We start from the raw sequence: 23,082 nt of genomic DNA on the forward strand, positions 1-23,082 counted from the left end.
TAGGACCCAACCCAAGAAATATAAAGTATTATATGAATATCTAGTATAAGAACTGAAAAATAGATTTTATACTACGTTATTTAGAACACTTGAACTCTATATATATGCGTAGCCCATAAGCCTTTTATAGCTCAAAATCTCAAACAATTGAATTACTCTTATAATTAATTTCTTGAACAGCTAGTTGACTCGACCACAAAAACCAAACGGATTAAATGGATTTAATATCATTTTGAAGAGGTCAACTGACCAATAATGGTAAAAAATTCGAGACAAATAGCTCATATCAATTACAATTCATAACCAATTAAATAATATATTATTAGTAAATATAATAATAAATAGAATCTATACAACACCGACCGCAATCAAAACCTTTGTCATGATAGAATTAAGCACTTTTCAGCATGGCTAAGCCGTCTAGTCAGAACTAATTTAGTAGCTTTCAGTTTTATTTTAGACATAATCGTACTTTATTTTATTTTGGCATTTTCGGAGTTTTCAAATAATATTACGTGTTTTTTGGCTCATTTCTGAATTATCTCCGAAGAATACATTTGATTTGAGATATGCATACTCTTCAATCACATTGATTTTGGGACCATTAGATTAAAGGAATTAGTATAAATTGCAAATCAATTCTTTGTTTTTATGGATTTTAGGCTCAAAATTCTTTTGTTCTTATTGAACTAATGTGGATTGATTCAAGTAACGGCGCTTGTTCCACTTAAGTAAGTTCTTTAATTCGAGTTTTGTGAATATAGAAAATCCACACTATGAGAAATTTATCTCTTAGTAAGTTGACCCAACTCAACCGGATTAGTTAGGGTTTGCATATATTTATTAACAGAAAACTCGTCCAATTAAGAGTTCAATGCTTCAAATGGCTTGCAAATGGTATTGTACTTGGTAAAAAAGCTGCGACCAGCCTAAGAAAACAGAGGAATCAAGCACCTAATTCGGCTTCGCATCCTTTTCTTTCATGCTTCTTCCTAACCGGTTTATACCGTAACTTGATGTTTCCAAGTATCTTCTCTCAAAGAGGTAGATGATTCTACACAGTCGTTTCAATTACGAGAACATTCGTGACCGTTTCTCGAGCTATATGCTGTCACTCACAAGATGAAACAAGTCATTGTATTAGTACAAGCGAATCCAATTGTATATCATTACAACCCGATTTCATTTGGAGAGCAACTCAATTAAAAGAGAAATTAGGCCATCCACAGCAACAATTATCAATTAATTACTAGCTAATTTATTCAACAACGCAAGTATACATGTAACTTGAGCTGACAAAAAATAATCTCTGTATATAGTCCATCTCAGCGTGACTTACAACTAATAGGATCCTATATCCCCCTTTTATCTTCTCCTGTTGCTGTCGTAGTCTCCCTCACTCTCCTTGTCCTTTAGAAAGCCGAGAAACGCAAGAAACCCAAAGAAGAAGAATCCTCCCGACCAGTTTCCTCCACCACCACCCCCGCCACCTCCACCATCTCCACCATCACGGGGCGGGAACCCGGTGCCGCCATCATCGAGTTGCGGTGACTTCTCCTGGACTGACATTCAAACGAGTACGATTCTTAAAAACTATATATTTGCATATCAAATTAACTTTATAGTCGGATTAGGTGTGCAATCACAAGGCTTGATTGGTACAGGTACCACTACAACCAACATATTAAGAAACAATCGCGGCGACAATTTTTCAATTCCTGATGATCAATCATCACTACATCTAGAAAGACAGAGATGAAAAAGAGGGGAAAAAGGTCACATGGATAATCAGATTCCATATCCAGGAAGTTCAGCAACCTCTAAGAAGCTCATGGAAAGTAAAATCCTTGTGAACATATTACACGTGGAGTAAGGAAGTATATAACTATATGCCGTGCTTCAAACACACATGTAGCCAAATGAAGAGCTCATATCATTTAGCAACCAGCATTCAACCAGTAAAACTTACTATGAGTAGGGGCTTGGGTGATTGTCGGTGCTTCACGAGTGACGGTTTAGGTCTGCTCTGCCCCGCATCTTGCATTCTATCAGCGAAGGAAACACCACCAAGAAATTTCAATCAGAAAGAGAGACAGACAGGTAGAATGTGAGATTAAGAGAGAAAAGCATGCTTAATGGTGTTGACTGTATTTGTTAAGACTATCTAGTCCAAGCTCTATATGTTCACCGCACATACATAGTTCAACATAACGATAACCGGTGGTATAGTTTACTCTGATACAAATGAAAGACAAGTTTTCATCCATTTCTTTGAAAATATTTGTGTATCTTAGATCGTAGAGTCTCTAGCTTACAACCATATGACACCCTGACCAGAATCTCTGATCTGTAACTAGATTGAAACAACATGCCAGGGGCTCCAGAAGGAAATTTCTTTCAAGATTGTGGCATATGTAAACAAACGAAGCAAATACCAATCATTGGGATCCACCCAGAAGATGAGATCTGCATTCACCCCTTCTAAAATACTTATTCGGATGAACTGACCCTGCTCTCGCAAAAACTAAAATAGGCCCGAGACTTGAATGACAGGATCAAGGCCATTGTTTTGAGCATGCATATGCTTCCTTAATGATGCTTTCCCTATAATTTAAGGCAGAATAACCGACTTTTCCAATTACCACAGTAGGATAAGAAGGAAAGTACAGGAAGCAGGAAAATAATGCAAAAACTCACCAAAGCTGCAAAGCAAACCGTGGAAGATGACCGCTCTCGTGTCCTCATGACAATTGGTTGTAACCTTGCAACAAGCCCTACTGTACCTAAGATGTCCTCTTTTAGCATTACAGGGTCGTAGCTGTACCCTAATATTGGGAGGACATGATTTATGCTCCTTAAGTTGCCATGATGATTTCACTGCAAAAATTATGTATTGATGTATGATCAGAACAAAACAGATGGCAAATCTAATTAAAGATAAGAACCATTGGCCTTTAACTTCTTCATGAGTTTATATATCCATTTATAAAAATAATATCAAGTGTTTTCTGGACTAATTCTTTCCATGATAAAGCAGAGGCCCACGAAGCAAATGGAAAAGCCTGAGGATGTGCCAGACCTCAAACATTCATTTGAGGCCATCTTCCATCAACGCAATCAAATCCCTCAGCTGCCACAAGACGTGTCCTAAATAAGCATAATATACACTTCCTAAGATCTTCCAACACATCCGCATGTATTTATGCAGCATTTTTCCAAGGATTCCTAGTTCTCTCACAATCAAAGGGATGCCGATCATCTGTCCAAGAGCTGGCAATCAAATATAATAACTCTAGCCAGTACTCTTTCCCTTTCCCAATCAAACCAAATAGATGAATAATAACATACCAATTGGTAAAAGAGGCACGCTGACAACAGAACTCGAGTCCAGCATCGGCATCTTGATAGCGTTGGAAAAAAAACACCTGAAAATATTGCCATTTAGATTAGAGCTACCTCATCAATGGTGAGAACTATCAGACATCACAACATACAGCATAAAATGAACAAGTCGATCAATTCAAAGAGCTGAAAAAAGAACTCCGAAGCATATGCGCCCAGAGAAAAGCGGTAAATAAGGGCAATCAACTCCCAGTGGACATGGCGATTCCCCAGAAATCCTTGAAGCGGCTTATGTAGAACAAAATCAGTTGCCCCAACTAAATTGAAGCAATATCGAGATGTGAATCTCCTTCTTCGACCATCAGGCAGCGATTGCAAGTCAAAATCCGCCGACTAATCAGGCAGGACTCTACCAATTGCAGAAAACCCTAAGATGGAGATCATCACCTTTGTCGCTTCGGCGGTGGCAGTGACACGGCGGGTGCCGGATGGAGAGGCGGTGGCAGGTCAAAGATGTCACCGACAGAGTGAGAAGAGAAGGGGAGAAGCCAGCCGGAGCAGTCGAGGCTCGTTGATATGGAGCCACCGACTAGACAGAGGGGCGGTGGTGGTGAGAGAAACTTCAGGGGATAAATGAAGCGCAGAGAAGAGCAAGAGAAATGCCGGCGTTCGAATTGGGCTGGGCCTCAGTGATTGATTGGGCTGGGCCTGGAATATGTGAAGGCGTGGTGAAGATTTGGCCCAGGTTATATAAAATTCTTTTGGGTAAAAAAAAAGAAAAAAAAAGAAAGTAATCTATGGAAAATGTTATGTTTTTATTTGTTGAATTATAAGTTCTTTTTTTGGGTGAACTTTTTGAATTATATATATAAGTTGATATGCAATAAATAGGAGATAACAAAATAGGTGCTTTAAATGTCTAATTAAAGAATGTACATTTAAATATATGAGGAAGATGTAAAACAAATATTGGACATTCTAGAAATAGAAAAAGTATTTCACATTCAATTTACCAAACAATAAATATGAAATGCATTTTTTTTCATTTTTCTAATTTTTTTTATAAACTATAGAAAGAAAAGAACATGAAATGGGTTTTAAATCTTTAGTATAATCTATATATATTCGGAATAAGTTTAGAATTGAATAGAATAAATTTATCTATATATACATATTTTTTGTGAATAATGTCTCTATATTCATATCATAAAATATGAACAGTGAGAGATAGCATTCTTATTGACATTGGAACTCGTAGGAATGAAAATAGATTTATGGAATAGATCCCATTTTGAGAGTTTTCTGTTTCATATTTGTACATGAAATAGGAAAATACACCTTTGATAAAAAATTCAAAAAGTAAAATAGCATTGATAAACCAATATGAGTTTGATTCAAGCGGTTCGGCACTTGTTCATCTTAAGTAATGTCTCGAATTCAAGTTCTTGTAAATGCAGAAAATCCATATTGGATTACCTTTACCCCTTAGTGGGCAAACCCGGCTTTAATGGATTAGTCGGAGCCCAATTAGACTTCCCGATACCAGTTTCAGATCGAAAAAATAGCATTGAGTGTTCTATCCAAAAAAAAAAAACGAAGCCTTGAGTGGATTAGATGGGCCGCCTTTCTCTTTCTAGAAGATCATATACTTGATGCTGTGAAGAACGGTCAGTTGGTGGAGCAGAGGCCGATTTGCACTGCAGGATAATTTTTCAGGCTTCGAGTGCCCAGCCAATACGGTCCGCAAAATATGATGTTGTTATTGAGGCGCCACTATAAGATAGCACGACATGACACAATAGTACTTAGAGAAATCTCATTTTTAAATCATGTTTGTAAGAATTTATTCTAAGTAGTTGCTCTTTAGATAAGAAGCAGACCACATGAAAACTTCCTAAGTTTAGATTGGTAAGAATGTCAAGATGCTCAAAATACCCATCCCAGGCGACACCAACACTTCAAATGGTGTAATACTTGTCTTCAAGGAAATTGTGCCATCGCCAGAAATGCCGCATTTAGGAAACGGTGTAATACTTGTCAGAAATGCTCGGTATCATTTGGTTGTAGTCTGACTATGGTAGATTTGTGGCGTGTTATGTCAGTTTGGTTAATAAGAGGTGATTATCTAATCATCCAGGCTTGTGCCACCGTCGGTAGTCGTATGGCTGACTTACCAGTGGTGGATGTTTAGCCAAGGATCTTGTCGACAGTCTAGTGGATGTGCTAGACGAGGATCTGGTGGCAATCTAATGTATATTTTGTTTGTGTTCTAATCAAATATTTATGTTCACTAAAAAAGGAAAAAAAAGAAATTGTTTCTGTCAATTACTTGAAAAAACTAGATGAATGCACTCACTATGCCACATATTTCACTAAACTCCCATTAATCGATTATCTAAAATTCGTTCATCTTATTTTTCACCTACCCACAATTGAATTGGCGCAAATTTTTTAGCAAAAATTTCTTGTAAATAGTTTTTTCTTGGTAAAAAAAAGTCTAGCACGTTGATTTTGATAGGGAGAGAGAGATAATGACAAAAAAGTGGGAGAGAGAGGGAAAAAAAAAGTGAGTAGTTATATTATCGAACTTACAATTATGTTTTTGAGCAAAATTGTTCTTATAAACTAAAAATATATGTAGATGAGCATTTTGGGAAGAAAGCATTCTTCTGGCTTTATAATTATAATTATAATATAATAATAAATAGTAAAGAAAATATAGATAGATAAAGTAGATATAGATATATTATGAGGAGCTTGTAATAAGATGACACACTAGGACCAATGGGGATGTAAAATCTCTCACACTCACCAGGAACTTCCCTAAAATTACCAAGGAGCATGGGTCACGATGAACCAACTGAAATCAAAACTATTTACTAGTTAGAATCGAGTTTTTGACAATATTGGATCAATGCTATCTTTTGAAGAATTCCCCAAACAAACTATTGGTTAACCAAGATCCCTGGGAATTCCAAGGACCACATTTATGAGCTAAAGTTTCAATATCTTTATTGGGCTCACAACCGTTCATTTCGAAAAAAGAAAAAAAAATGTTTTAGCGATAACTATTGAAAGCTTGCATCAAAACAAGAAGCATAGATGGAATGTAAGGAGGTGTTGGTATGAGGTAATATATCCACAATAATAATGTGATTTTAAATTACTTAGGTTGCATTTGGCACTTTCCGGTAATCACTTTGTTGGTAATGTACATTACTTGAAAATAGATTCCCATTAATTAAATTACCAATAATCTACATTCTCATGTTTGGTATCTCTATGAACATTACTATTAATGTTTTTTAATATTTAATTTTACAATATTTGCCAATTACCAAGATGAAAATCCACTTTCCCAGTAATCACATTACTGGTAATGTACATTACTTCAAGATAGATTCCCATAAATTAAATTACCAATAATCTATATTCTGATGTTTGGTATCTCTTCAAATATTTCTGTTAATGTTTTTTAATATTTAATTTTACAATATATTGCCAATTACTAAGATGAGAATCCACTTTCCGACCCCCTTGGTGGTAATCTAAATTGCCACTTGAGTGAGATTGTGGAGTGAGAATGTGGGGGGTGAGAATGTGAGCATGAGAATGTGAATTACCACAGCTTAACCAAACATGTCAATCATGTAGACCCCGAGAATTTGAAGTCACGGTCATAGGAATGTTGAGATTCAAATGTCCCCTTAGGTTCACACATTACCTTGTTTCGATGCGATGCATTACTGATAATCTGGAAGGATGCGGTAACCTACATTTGGTGTAACGGGCGTAACCCCATGACAAGTAGCTATGTGGAATACCACCCAAGTGGTAATATCAAAATATTCTTATAAAAAAGTACCATTATCTTCTTCATCTCATTCCTCCCCTGAAAACCCTAGAAAGTGGTACTCATAGCAAGTGCGCAACATCTGCTGCCATTTTCGCCGGCAGTAAGTGTGTGTTTGACAGTACAAATCTACAGATAAGTAATTTTTTTTGGTAGGATAACGGCCAAGAGTCCATTACAAAAGAAAAAACAAACTACAAACTACAGAAACATGGTAAGGAAGCCCCAACAATATCGCCAAACAAAACCAGTGCAAGATAGTATTGAACCTCAATCGGTATATTGAGAGTCTTTCAAGCCGATCAATCCTAGCAAGAGTTGCCCTTGCAGTAAGTATGTTGAGCATTGACTGTCCTAATGCGAGCCAATAATTCTCCAATAGATTCCACCAATGAAGTAAGATGTGGGGCACATGGGTCGCCTCGGCAAATCAAGCATCGTACAACATCATAATCAACTTCCAGAATTACCTGACGGTAACCCTTACTCCATACATCTTCCAAAACAGTAAGCACACCCCAAAGTTTGGCACTGTAGAGATTCCAACGGTGTGTTTGGTTTTAGAGTTAAGTAGAGTTTAGTTTTGATTTTAATTGAGTTGTAATAATTATGTTGTTGAATTATGAGAAAAAAGTGTGAAAAAGTAATGAATAGTTGAAAAAAAGTAAGATTGTATTGTTAAATTGTGGAAAAAGTAATGAATAGTTGATGGATAGTTTATGGAATTTAGTATTAAAAATTGAATTAAATTGTTAAAAAATTGAAGAAAAAGGAAAAAAGTAATAATTGTATTGTACAGTGAGTAGAGTTAAAGTTAGAGTTAAAATTTTAAAAACATAATTGTAAAACCAAACAGAGCGACCATCCGTGCAAATCCTACAGTCCAGTTTCCACTGTCATCTTGAAGTAGGCCTCCTGCTCCTGCAAACCCGGGATTACTTGAAGAAGCCCTATCCGTTATATGAGTGGAATTTACTTGAATAGCAGTAAATGCTCCTCAATATATGCTGCAATTGAAAAATAAAAAAAAAATTTTAATTTCTAAAATTAGAATATACTACTTAAAGATATATTACAATTTACATATTTAAAATTGACTAATTTTTTATAATAAATATTATCAATAAATATAACAATTATACTTAATTTTTTAAACAACGAATAGTTTAATAAATAAATATTAAAATGCAAAATATTTTATATTCGAAAATAATAACTTTATCATATCTATAAATTATCACAAGAACACTACCTATATAAATTTATTACACATTAAAAATAAAAGTTATGATGTGAAAATAAGAATTTTGATTGCAATATTTCAAAAGAATAGAAAAAATTTATTTATCTAAACTTGATGCCTTCTATATATTTATATTATAATAAAAATATTCCAGTGTGTTGAATAAATACTTAGTTACCTATACGCAAGATTTTCAAAAACAATTAATACAAGACTCTAATTTTACAAATCAAGTCACATAAAAAGTAAAAGTTTAATTAATGAAAGTAAGGATTTTATATTATATCTATCATTTAAAAAAATATTTCCCAAATCAAATTTGCATACTAGCACTTCATATTTGTAGCGAATCTGAATAATATTAACGATTAAATAAATATGCAATGTAATTAAATAGGAGAATTAGTAGCAAACTTGACTAAACTATTTAAAAATAGGCTAATATATTATATTTGTAATTCAAAATATTCAGTCATCGTTGAAAATATTCATTATATTTGAAAAGTGAATTAATTTTTAAAAATTACGAGTAATTCTGCTGAAACAAACTCGTTCAATGCATAGGTCAAAACACTCTTTAAGTTCTAAAATTAAATTTTGAGAATTAAGTAGATTGAGCTTGGTTGTTTAATACACAAATTATAACTATATTTAAATTAAAAAAGCACTTAATCATTAATTAAGTGAGAACTTACTTAATTATTCAGTAATTTTTAGTTGATTCAGCTGCCTGCCTGCTTTTTTAGTATTTGCAGCGGGGCCTCTGATGTTTTGAGAATTGCAAATTGGTCTTATTTGCACAGAACGCAAGAGAGAGAGAGAGAGAGAGAGACACGGAGAGAGAGAAACGCGCCTGGAGAAGGAAGAGGGGGGGGGGGGGGGGGGGGGGGGGGGGGTGGGTGGTGGGTGAGCACTGGCCTTGATTCAGACCACCAACATCCAAGGTGACGTCATTGGTGATGTAAGAGGTCGCCGACACCAAACATGGCAATATGGATTACCAGTCGTATCCCGAACAAATGACTTAGTTGATGGTAACTAATTTAAGTAGTAATGTAGATTGCCAGCAATCTTGCTTCCTAAGGTCAAGTACCCTAAAATGTTGACAATGTTGATTAGAAAACCAATTCTATATCAGTTTGATACAAAGCATGTACAAACACTACTATTGAAAGTATTATCGGAGTTCTTGAAGTTGCCTAGGCAGTAATGACTTCTATCAAGCATCGAAGCAAGTCAATAGCCAGTGCCCCCGAATTACTAAAGCAAGTCACTTGGCTTGGATCACTGAAGCAAATCACTCGTAAATTGACTTCCAATCATCGAAGCAACTCTTCCTCTAATTAATCTCCGACTATTGAAGCAAGTCACTCAAAACACGAGACTCCCAAGCATTGAAGCAAGCCAAGGCAGAACTTCCAATCATGTACGTTAGCCAATGCAATTCATTCCAAATCTGGTTTGTCCGACTGCTGTATTGCCCGTTTTGCCAAGGTCTGCCTCATCATACAATACATGTATGATAATGATACATCCATGGATTAGTTGCAGGGTGCGGTACCAAAGTCCCGGCCTTATGAGACATCTTTTCTACATCAGCTCGTGCTTGTCCTTTGTCTTGCTTTTCCTTTGCCTGCTATTGACAAAAGAAACCAAAGTTCTTCCGAAAGCATCTATTGTGCTTGATCAATATATTTTCATGTTTAAATGATTCTGAAATCTCATCTAAACTCTAGGCTGAAATTTGGAAGTCTGCATTGGCAAAATAATACCACAAGTTGCTTGGCACCGTGCACTTTTCATTACAAACCAAGCAACAAGTAAAAGGATTTAACGACATGAACACCCCATACTGAAGCAAGAAGTACGGATGGCCAACCATTTTAAACGAGCTGCCCAACCAAATGCGGCTCCCTACACCTAAATGAATAAGTACACTGCTGCCTCAACATGCTACCTCCGTAAGCTGCCCGATGAAGAAAATGCAGCTTGCGAAGACCCTCTGTTAATCAGTTGCTTCTTCGCTTGTTTTTCTCTTCCTACTTCTTTGCTTCAACACACCTTTCTTGCGTAGAGTCTTGAGCTTCTTCTTTTTCCGTTCCTTTACTCTTTCCTCAAATCCATCATCCATCATCTTCATCGTTGCCACCCGTTTGGCCTTGTAAACCTAAAAATAGAGAAAGCAAAACAACAATCAGCAGAGAGATACTTTCTATCCAGTTTCAAGATAGGTCTACGTCAGCGGGAATAATTTTCACGAGCTTTCATCGACTAACATCCAGCCAACACATATAAAGGCATATCTATTCACTGTAGAGTGTACCGGATTTATACTATTAGACTGCTCATCTAAGATATTCTACTACCATTTACCAAGATCATCATTGAGAGTATATTTCATGTCTAGCACTAGAACAGATCTAGCATGTTTAGTTCATCCAAGGAACTAAAACATCATCCCAATGCATAATAGCCCCAAGATTCAAAATATGGCAAAATGGCCAAACAACAAAATAAAGAAAAACACTTCAGCTAAAAGGAATCAGAAAGCTACCCCAAGTGCAGATCAATGGAAACAAGGACCATAATTATCACAATAAACTCAGAAGCTACTCAAAGTAGTCCTATTGATCTTTTACCTTCGTAATCTCTGAAAGGACCTCATTCTCTTTACATTCGAACTTTTCAAGTTGTTTCCCAATATCAGCTTCTATTTCATGAATTAACTCAATGTCACCCTGCAAAACCCATTGCGATTAAAGTGAATAAGATACACAGACTAAAGTCCAAAGTTTTTAACAATCACAAACACGCCACACTAAGTGTGGACTAACTTGCTATAAAAACAAAGTACAAGCCAAATTCTCACGCCGTCATATCATTAAAAATAGAAAATGAAACTCTCTTTCATTACCACATCATCATAAAAATAGAAGAAAATTTTTAATGGTGCGTTTGGTTTCAGAGTTAAAGTAACTTTGATTTTGATCGTAGAAAATGACAAATGATTGTGTAGTGTGTTGAGTTAAAGTTAAAGTCAAAAAAATTTTTGACTTGAGAAATGTGTATTTTTGTTGTGTAGTGTGTTGAGTTAAAGTTAAAGTTAAAATTTTTGTGATTTTAACTGCGAAACCAAACGGAACTTTATATTCTTTTATCATAAAAGTATTCATATATAGATTATCAACGAAATATGTAGATTATATCTATATATCGCCCAATAGAATATAAATATTATACTCAAGAAGATAATATACAGTAAGATATGTAGATTATATATACATTGCTCAATACATAGATCATATACAATGGAATAATATAGCCCAAAACTTATATATACCGTTTGGACATATGTATATATACATGCCGATTGCAAGATTACATATATAAACTATATATATCCCGCTTGTGTATATGTATATATATATATATATAACATATAGCTTATAGATTATACATGCCGTTGCATATATATATATTTACATTCACACGCGGTCACATTATAAAAAATAGAATTAACTAAACCCATAACAGGATCCCTGCCTTTTCTTGGTCAAGCTGTAGACCCTTTGAATTAGGACAGCATTCCGACATTAGCAGTCTAGAATTTCTACTTTGGAATTTTCAAAATATCATGCCCAAGCACAACTCTTTCGCTTTCTTTGAACTGAGCTCGTTTAGGTGATAATTAAGGCACAAATTATCCCCTATTAGTCAAATTTTCCCCTGCTCTAATGTACGCTTTAGTCCTGGCTTCTGCCTGGCAATATTTTATATAGGTTCGATCATACTATGCTAAGACTACACTCAATTCCTCTATGAGACTTGCCATAGAGAAATTCCCTTCAACCAATTTCGATTAGAAGGCATAAATGATAGAATCATATATAAACATATATCTTTGTTTGAAAATTCAAGGTTCACTAAACTTCCGCTTCTGCCTCAAGCTCGTCACCGGCGTTGTAGGTTCTTTTGTGCTACAACTTCCTTACTCTGTTAAGAGCATTTATCACTAGCACTTCTTAGAAGACTTACTCTCGTTCTTTGGCGAGTGACGCAGCGGAATTAAATTGTAGTCTGTTGATTCGCGCACGAATGCCAGACAACAACCTTTTATCACCTGTTGATTCTACGAATACCAGGAAATAAACATTCAACTCGAGACAAAATCCGAGAATGGGAAAAAGAGCACGATAGCTCCGAAACTTTATTGATAACCAAAAACAACTGTCTTCAACACTAGGGTTGTACAAAGCTTAAATAGGAATTAAAAATGCCTAAATTACACTTAAACATAAACTTTTCCTAAAATTGCAAAAACACCCAAAAACATAAAAAACAAAAAGCCTGTTTAAGGCCCTAAACGATGCAATTGGCCAAAAATCTCGTCTTTTCACTGCCAAAGGCCATGAGTTTTGCTTCGCAGGCCGTTTCCCATGAGACAGGGTCGTCAGAACCTGTTTTTCTTCAGGTACTGACTTGCCACTTCTTCTACTGCATCATTCTCCCCTGGGTGGAAAGAATTCCTCTCAAATCGTCATCGTCCGAGCTGTCACCTGTGTAAGGGATCGGGTGCTTCACATTAAACACATTAGTAGTACGAATGTGACTAGGAAGCTTAAGCCGATAGGCGTTCGGATTGATCTTCTCAATGACCTCCACCGGCCCAATCTTCCTTGTTGAGAGCTTATTATACTCCCCAGCAAGATATCGATCCTTAGTAAGAATAGCCCACATAAAGTCACCCACTTTGAATTCCACAGAACAGCGCTTCTTATCCGCAACTTGCTTATACCTGGCGTTAGCTGCTGTCAAGTGTTCAAACACTGCTTGATGGATCTCTCGCGAGCTATCCACAAAATCTGCTGCTTTATCATGAACTTTAGATAGGTTAGGCATTAGAATTAAATCCAGAGGACCCTTGGGAACAACAGCATACACAACCTAAAAAGGGCTAAAACCCGTGCTACGATTGATTGCGTGATTATGGGCAAACTCAGCTTGGCACAACTTGAGGTCCCAACTCTTCACATGCTCCCCCGCCAGACTTCGCAGCAAGTTACCCAAAGACCGATTCACGACCTCAGTTTGCCCATCAGTTTGGGGATGATAAGCACTGCTGAATTGCAACTGTATATCCACCATCTTCCATAAACTGCGCCAAAAGTGGCTAAGGAACCGGGTATCCCGATCAGAAACGATGGACTTTGGTAATCCATGAAGATGATACACCTCACGAAGGTACAGCTGAACTACTCGAATGGCATATGTTGTCTTCTTGCAAGGAATAAAATGCACCATCTTAGAGAATCGATCAACAACAACATAGATGGAATCATTACCTCGCTGTGTCCGCGGTAGACCCAGCACAAAATCCATGCTGACATCCTCCCAAGGTCGCGATGGAACCGGTAATGGTATATACAACCCGGCATTGGTAGTTGTCTGTTTGGACACGTTGCAGACCCGACACCTCTGCACGTACTTCTCCACCTCCTTGCGAATGGTCGGCCAAAAATACGAGTCTTGCACTAGCTGTAACGTCCGATCTCGGCCAACATGCCCTTCTCCATGCAACTCCTTAATAATGTGCAAACGAAGGCTGCAATCTGGAATACACAACTGGTTGCCCTTGAATAGAAACCCATCATGCAGCAAATATTCTGACTTCTCCCCAGTGCGAACTTATCCCAAAACATTAGAGAAATATGGATCAGTCTCAAGCAAATCACGAAGATAGTCAAAGCCAGGTACCTCAATACGCAGATTAACCAGTAGATTGCTCCTGCGGCTCAACCCATCAGCCACTCGATTCGTCACCCCTAACTTGTGCTTCACCACGAAAGTAAAACACTGCAAATAAGCAATCCATAAAACATGTCGTGGGGACACCTTATCTTGGCGGTGAAAGTGTTTTAATGCCTCATGATCAATATAAAGCACGAACTCTCGATGAAACAAATAATACCGCCAGTGCTTGACTGCTTGTACCACCGCATAGAACTCCACGTCATAGGTGCTGTAATTTAGCTTGGCTCCGGACAGCTTCTCACTGAAATATGCGACAGGCCTGTGGTTTTGGCTTAAAACTGCTCCAGTGCCCACTTTAGAAGCACCACTGTGTAACTCAAAGGGTTGGGCAAAATCAGGCAAGACTAATATTGGGGTAGTCGTGAGTCGCATCTTGATAAGCTGGAAGGCCTTCTCCGCTTCGTCTGTCCACGCAAAATTTCCACCTTTCGTGCAATCTGTTATAGGCGCCATAATGGTGCTGAAGTGCGGGATGTAACGCCTATAAAAGGAAGCGAGCCCGTGGAAGCTGCGAACTTCAGTAATTGTCTTCGGTTGCGGCCATTGGTTCACCACTTCGATCTTGGATTTGTCTACCTTCAATCATTCGCCGGAGACCACATATCTGAGGAATAAGACCTTCGATGCCATGAATACGCACTTCTTAAGGGCAGCATAGAATTTCTCCCTGTGAAGCACACACAAAATTGCTCGCAGGTGCTGGAGATGCTCTGTTTGGTTAGCACTATAAATCAGAATATCATCAAAATAAACAACAACGCACTTGCCAATGAATGGTCGCAAGGCCTGGTTCATCACACGCATAAAAGTGCTCGGTGCGTTAGACAACCCAAAAGGCATCACCATTCAATCATACAACCCCTCGCGTGCCTTGAAAGTTGTCTTCCACTCGTCGCTGGGTCTTATGCGAATTTGATGGTATCCACTCTTCAAATATAGTTTCGTAAACACCATTGCACCGCTGACCTGATCAAGCAAATCATCCAGTCGTGGAATTGGAAATCTGTATCGCACCGTAATTTTATTAATGGCTCAGCTATCCACACACATGCGCCACGAGCCATCCTTCTTGGGTGTAAGCAAGGCTGGAACTGCACAGGGACTCAAACTTTCACGGTTATGTCCCTTGGCAAGCAACTCTTCAACTTGCCTCCACAACTCCTCATTCTCTCCAGGACTCATCTTGTAATGGGGTCTATTTGGTAGTGCCGCTCTAGGCTCCAGGTCAATTCGGTGCTGAATATCACGCAAGGGTGGCAAGCCATTGGGAAGCTCATCAGGAAAGACGTCCACATACTCAGCCACTACAGGTGCGGCTGCGGTTGGAATTAACGTCTTAGCGGTCACTTCTTTTCCGATTAGCACATAAATTAATTGCGATTCGTCCACCTCTTTTTAGAACCTCGCCAATGACAAGAGCTTCGTTTCTCCACCCATAGAGGTTGGTTTCTCCGTCTCTCTGCTGGGCACTAACACAATCTTCACATTCTCAAACATGAAACTGTATGAGTTAGTCCACCCGTCATGAATCACATGACAATCATACTGTCACGGCCTCCCCAACAGTAAATGACATGCATCCATCGCCACCACATCACACCACGTAGCATCTTTATATTTCAAGCCAATGGAAAAAGGAACCAATGCACGTTTTGATACATTAACCTCGCCCCCTTTTTTCAGCCAAGCCAGTTTATAAGGCTTAGGATGTTTCTCCGTCTTGAGGCCCAATTTCTTCACTACCTCTGCAGAGACAATATTCTCAGAGCTTCCAACGTCGATAACAAAACGACACACCATACCGAGAACAGTGCACGTGAACTGGAAAATATTGCGCCTCAGCTAATTGTTGTCTGCAACCTTAAGCGTCAAGAATGAACGCCTAACAACCAGTGCCGTTCCTGTGTCTTCAGTCATTACTTCCTCGTCGACAACCTCCTCAGTATCAAATTCAAGATATTCGGCTTCCTCCACATCCTCATCTTTGCCCTCCTCCATGTCAACGAAGAATGTCTTTTTGCCAGTGGTCTTCCTGCACTCGGATTGCCTGTGACCAACCTCGCCACATCTAAAACACTTCATCCCACTACCTGTTGGTCTATTTGACTGGTTTGTGTTGGCAGTATTTCTATTGGCTCCTCCTCCAGGGCGGTTCACTCCACTACTACTACCACTACTACTACCAGGACGACTCGCACCACTACTGCTTCCTACACTAGAGGAATTCCAGAAAATTGTTGTTGGGTCGGGACTGTTTTTCAGCTTGTAGAGCCCTTCGATGTGCTGCCGAGACACTGGGTGGGTCAAACATATTGACAGCGTCTTGAATTTGCACCCGCAATCCTCCGATATACCTCGCCATTAATTGATCTTCAGTCTTGTGTACCTCATTCTGGGCTGTAAGTTGGAAAAACTCGATGGTATATTCATTCACTGTTCGAGTTCCTTGCCGTAAATTCTGCAGTCGCTGATACATCAATCTCTGAAAATTATATGGCAGAAAACTGGCTCGCAAGTGTTTCTTCATCTTCTCCCACGTCACAATTTTTGGCTTGCCCAATCTGCTTCTGGTTAATTTGAGCTTCTACCACCATGCCGTGGCTCTGTCTCGCAATCTAATTGCCACCAAAGGCACACGTTTGTCTTCGGGCACTCCTTTAAATTCCAAGATCTCCTAAATTGTAGCCAGCCAATCAAGAAACTCCTCAGGTTTGAGGCTGCCATGAAATTCTGGAATTTCAGTCCGCATCCCAGACTCCCAACGCCTCTTGTCTTCCTCGATAGGTGGCCTCCTGTCGTGCTCGATAGGGCCCTTTTGCTGTCTACGTGGAATATCAACAAAATAATTCTCTCATTCCGACTCCTCTTCAGTTTCCTCTTGATCAGGGTCGGAATTCGGATTAGGGTTTCTCCAATTTTGGTTCTCTATAAGTGCAACCATCTGTTGTGTTAGCTGCTTCATCATACGATCCATCATCTGATCCACGATATGCTCCAGCCTATGTTCCAGATGTCGTAGATTGTCACGGTCATGAACATCGTCCACACGATCCCTTCTCCTAGGTGGCATGGTCGATCAAGATTAAACTGTAGGCTTTGGTACCAACTGACGCAACGGAACTAAATTGCAGTCTATTGATTCACGCACGAATGCCAGACAATAACCTTCTATCACCTATTGATTTTACGAATACTAGGAAATAGGCATCCAACTCGAAACAAAATCCGAGAATGGGGAAAAGAGCACGGTAGCTCTGAAACTTTATTGATAACAAAAAATAACTATCTTCAACCCTAGGATTGTACAAAGCTTAAATAGGAATTAAAAACGCCTAAATTGCACTTAAACATAAACTTTTCCTAAAATTGCATAAACACCAAATAACATAAAAAATAAAATGCCCGTTTAAGGCCATAAACGATGGAATTTTCCTAGAATCTCGTCTTTTCACGGCCAAAGGCCGTGAGTTTTGCTCCCCAGGCCGTTTCCCATGAAACAGGGTCGTTAGAATCTGTTTTTCTTTAGGTACCGACGTGCTGCTTCTTCTACAGCATCAGAGAGCAAGTCTTCTAAGAAAGCTTCCTTTTTTTTTTTGCTAAATTTCTGAGAAAGCATTTAGATACTCTATTCGTGCCGCCTTTAGATACTCTATTCCAATAAGTATCTTCCATTACTTCTAAATCTGAATGGAGTTATTGTGAGAACAAGTCTACAGCCTCCACGCGATTGATATCCCAATACTGATAGTGTTATAGATTTGTCCTCCCTTTTGCTCTCTGTTGGTGCTGTATATTCAATGCCGTTACATACCTTGGGGAGTACCCCAAGCAACACAACACACTCCTGATTGGAGGAGATAAGTAGTTACACAGCTCGTAGTCGGACTTGTTGAACTCTACTACATTTGCCAGGCCTTCCTTTGTAAAAGGGAGATCTCCGCCATTTCCCCTGCTTCTTCCCATGTAATGACTGGTTCTTGAAAAAGGGGTTTCCTGTATCTGTGAATCCATGAGTTCCACTTCTTTTTCATGGTTCACCTGTTGAATTTCCAGGGGACTAAGACGTTTAACATCCTTCATGATGCGTTGCTTCTAAGAGTACTTCTCGAGCAACCCTTCCTCATCTAACTTGGAGATATGAACACACATGCCGCCATAAGTCTGATCTTGCAAAAAGTTTCATCCATAAAATATTCAATCTATTTGAAGTCCCTTTTAACTAACCTTCCTCTTAATCCAAAATACATTAGGGTTAATTCTTTAGCAATTACAAATTTCTTAAGGTCAAAATTAGGGTGAAAGTAATATCCTTGATAGAATCCTAGAAATTTTGTCCTCTTCATGGCCTTGGCATCAACCCATTAGGGTTATTCATGACTTTCATCCTCAAATCCCCATCTTGTAGGAACTATGGGTTCGTTCATGTAAAAACTAAGAGGAGCTGAATATTTGACTTTGTAGTCAAACTTCCCTGATGGCTCTCCTAACAAATCCCAATTTTCCTTAGTTTTAGGATTCATAGCATGAGCCATCAGCTTATCAAGGATGTTGAACTCCTTTTTAGGATTTTTTTTCTCAATCTCTTCTTTCAAGGGATTATCCTCATGATTAGTGGTCTGGTTACCGTTGTTCTTGATGAAACTGGCACTGGTCTTTGGTTCGTGTACATCTTTGCTATGACACTGAGGATTTTCTTCTTTTGAAGGTTCAGGAATTGGAATTTCCTTAGTTGTGTCCTTTCCTAGCCATTTGGCTTTCTTGTCTCTGATGGCCCTTTCATTTTTACCTTCTTGGCTCTTCCACTTAGGGCACTATGTTGCATATTGTCCAAGCTTAAGGCACTTCTAGCACATTACGCCAGGGCTCCCTGAGCTCTCGATTCTTCCCTTATTCTTAGGACATTCTCGGTGGGAATGTCCCGCCTTCTGGCATTCCCAGCATACCTTTTTCCTCAAGTTGGTCTTGGAATCCATCTACAAGACAAGATAATTCCCGTGAGAGAGAGTCAGCTATTATATTTTTCCCTCATAGATACATGTCTAAAGTACTTCCTGTTTTCTTGATTAAGAGTGAACTTACATGGCAAAAAAAATATTTTATTTTTTGGGCGAAAAAAATTATTATACTTAACATAAGAAAATTTCTCATTCAAAGTTTCTTATTTTTAAATTATATTTGATTTAGATTGGAAATTTTATAATCTTAGTTTGTATATCCTCTATTATTTGTGTAATATCTCGTATGTATTATCAAAATGACCCTATTAACCAACAAATTGTTGGTTGAAGTGGGAAGCAGTATCAACCCCTAAGAGGAGAACACATGTTTGAGTCCCGGGAGATGCACTTGTTGGGAGAGGGGATAATCTTTTATGTTCCATTCCCTGGAATTACGAGAACAATGTCTCTCACAATTTTCACTAATGAAAAAAAAAAGACCATATTAATTAGGGTTATAGTCGAGTTTATTTTTATACTTATTGATGAGCATAGTTGTGTCATCATGTGTTTAAGTGCTGGCTTCATTTCAAAATTACATATATAGTTCCCTTAATTATTAAATACTAATACTAATAGTATACTCAATAATACCTAAAATTTATAGGTTGGATAGACTCTAAGCAGAGTGACTGATGAGATGAAATTCCATTTTACTCACAAGCTATTTATATTACGTTCCATGCATGTCATTTCCAATAGAAGTCATCATTTTGTTATTTTAATAATTCTATGCGCGGCTCATTTTTCTAGTCTTGTTACTTCAATCTAGCATTTAGGTCTGGTTAGGGAATTCCCAAACCATCGCTAAGTCCCTTTCGGAAAATTATGTCCCCCGCGCAACTTTCTAAGAGGGTAATGTTTGTGATTGCTAGCAAGACCGGCGCTTCATTTGGCTCTTATTTTCACTTTTTCCAGCGCCCACCGTCTGATTTTAAATCATCTTTGGTTTTCAACGATATTATTGGGTTCCCATATTCAACCTTTGTATTTCTTAATTTTTTATTTTCTCAGGCATTAGGCTACGTTATTATTACAAAAAAATTAAGCGATCTTTTGATTGGCGGAAAATTTATGGGTTCCCACTCTTACAATTCTCCTTTGTTTGGAAGCAAATTTGAGCTCGGAATTCCCGAGATTAAGATTTCATGCCTCGGAGCAAAAGAAGCGCTATTTTTTTGCGTCAATTGATCAAGTCAACATCGGTATCCTTGGGGAGATGACGGTTTCCTCCCCAACCTTAGAAACCCATAACATGGCTACTGCAGATACGTTCTGGCGTGGAGTAGGGTGGGTAGTGGTGGTGCCATGACTGAGCTTTGATGTACTGAGGAATATGGCATATATGGGTGGGGAATTTCATGAGCGCAAAGCAAACATAGTTATATAGGGTGGGAGGAAATTAAAATCAAGTGAAATCTTCTTATAAGTCAATTGATTAAGTGAATGTGCAAATATATCTTCTCTAGCAAGTCCACACCAAGAAATTTGCTCTCTTTGGGATAAGATATCTCCCGCGACCCACTAAAAATAAAAAAACAAAAAAAGAGGTCATGGAAATTAATTTTTTTTCCGGTGTGAATCTGATATTCGAAAGTCTAATTAGGCCCCGACTAATCCAATCGAGCTGGGTTTGCCCACTAAAAGGTAAAGCTCTTCCAATGTGGGTTTTCGGCATTCACAATAACTCGAACCCAAGACATTGCTTAAGAAGAATAAGCGCTGAATCGCTTGAACCGACCCAAGTTGGTTATGAAAACTAAATTTTCTAGTCCTTCAGGGCCCCCATAGTGCAGTTATTTTATTGTGGTCATAAATGCATCCTAACAACTCTTTTTTGCCCGCTCACTGCACGGGGCTAGTGAGAAAAATTGAAATAAAAATGATAATATTTATAAATTCACTAAAACATGTGAGGAAAAAGAGATGGGATAAAAATGAAAAAATATAATTTGACTTGAGATTCTTATATATGTTTTAATGTAGGATTGTGAGGGGACGTTTTATCATGAGCTTTGGGTTGACGAAAAATGCCTATATGGAAGGATCTCGTGGGAGTAACTTGGATTACATTATATATAGACTAGTTCTTCAGACTGTGCATTGCACGGGTACTTGTATTTTTTAGAGATGCATAATAGGTTAATTGCTCGGAGTAGTATGGCTAGCAGTGCCATCTGTAAGCTGTAAGCTCTCCGATGTACAGTGGTGGGATATATGAGATCGTAGATAGCTGGGAGAGTGAAAATTTCAGGAGCATGGCAAAGAGAGATATTTATAGGGATGAACAAAGGAAGTAGAGTTTTCTACGTCAACTGATCGAAGTCGATTAACGTTATAATATGAATTTTAAGTACAATTACTCCGTACATATAGAATTTAAGCTCACCATAACGCCTTTCTTTCGAGTAAATCTAGATCTGGATGGAAGAACAAGAGGAATGAAATGTAAAAGAGCAGTGTTGAGCAAGTCCAAATTAGGGAGACAATTAAACAGATCACACACAGATACAATAAGCGGAAATTACGCCATATAGGCCATGATTTACGCATTTTGTCAAATCTATCATATACTTTTTTTCTGTCAGATATATCCTATGGTTTACATTTTGCTCGAAATCTATCCTGGTGTTATCTTGTCCGTTAATGAAACGTTAGTAGGCTTCAAATCTATTTAATGATTTTAATTTTTTTCCCAAATCTATCCTATGATTTTAATTATTTCCTCAAAACTATTGTCAGCACCCAATTCTGGTCCACCGGCTTCAAGACAGGACATCAGCAAGGCTCCCGACTAGGATTCCAGAACTCTGACAAAAAAATAGCGAGAACAACATGTGGAATTTTGTGGCACACACAGTTGATTCCGAAGAGTAAGACATGAATTATCAACATTCAAGCCGAAAGCAGTGGATAAAGAGGAATTCACATCTCTGTATCGTATTCTTCGGTGAGTACCTACTTTCATGGATCCCAAAGCCAGGTTCGGTATTTTTAGATGAAGCTTTGGTGAATCAGGGACATTTCAACACAAAAATTGCATTGAGAACCCATTCGAGCAAAGAGATAAAATTCGTGGGATCTGGGGTGCCTAAACAGTGAATACCACAGCTCGAGCATGAGATTCGACGCATCATATCACAATCAATCTTGAATCTAAAAGGGCGACTCTCATGTGTTTGACCTTGAAAATCGAGTTAGGTTCAATCTGACAGGTCACTCATCCCAAGATTCAATACGGAGAGAGAGTTATGAATTTTTGAGCGCACCATGCCCGAAACTATTAAACAGGGACAGACTCTGCCAGTCGAGGGAGAAAATCCATAAAAAAATCCAGTTCTTCGTATTTTCAAGCATAGCCAACGCCAATGGATTCCCAATTCATTGAAGATTCAGAAAATTTAAAAAAAGGGATATTTTTTGGGATAGATTAGTACAGAATTGAAGAACTCCTCACAGATCAGGACCAAATCCCTCGGTTTTGGTCAGCTGTTGAAGAAAAATTGTTTCGGGTACTTTCCGAGGTCAAACGATCTTCAAATTTTACGAGGATATGCCTAATTCGTGTAGCGATCAAGGAAAAATATCAAAGAGACCAAAAGGCTCAGGAAAAGTTCAAAAAAATTTCGGATGTTCAGGACATCCCTAGAGACCATTGGTCATAGCTCTGCTTCTTCTGCTTTGGCTGAGCAAGGTGGAGTGTACTCCACCCCTTCCCCTTTTCCCCACGCCATCTTCTCCCTCTGCAACCCTCTTCTTCACATCTCCAACTGCTTACACCATCCCTCTACTGGTTATGCTGCTACGGATCAATTTCTTCCCATCATCTTCTGGAT

General features: G+C 38.3%; 1 long non-coding RNA gene across 1 annotated transcript; it reads right to left on the reverse strand.

Moving 5' to 3' along the window:
- Positions 1-1,120: 1,120 nt before the first annotated feature.
- LOC116215892 lies at positions 1,121-3,974 on the reverse strand. Its single transcript, XR_004158584.1, has 5 exons — positions 3,790-3,974; positions 3,349-3,425; positions 2,698-2,877; positions 1,970-2,045; positions 1,121-1,562 (listed from the first exon to the last, which is right to left on the reverse strand). It is a non-coding gene; the product is annotated as an uncharacterized LOC116215892 (long non-coding RNA).
- Between the last annotated feature and the right edge of the window lie 19,108 nt (positions 3,975-23,082).

This window comes from Punica granatum, chromosome 8, assembly GCF_007655135.1.
Source record: "Punica granatum isolate Tunisia-2019 chromosome 8, ASM765513v2, whole genome shotgun sequence".
NCBI lineage: Eukaryota > Viridiplantae > Streptophyta > Magnoliopsida > Myrtales > Lythraceae > Punica > Punica granatum.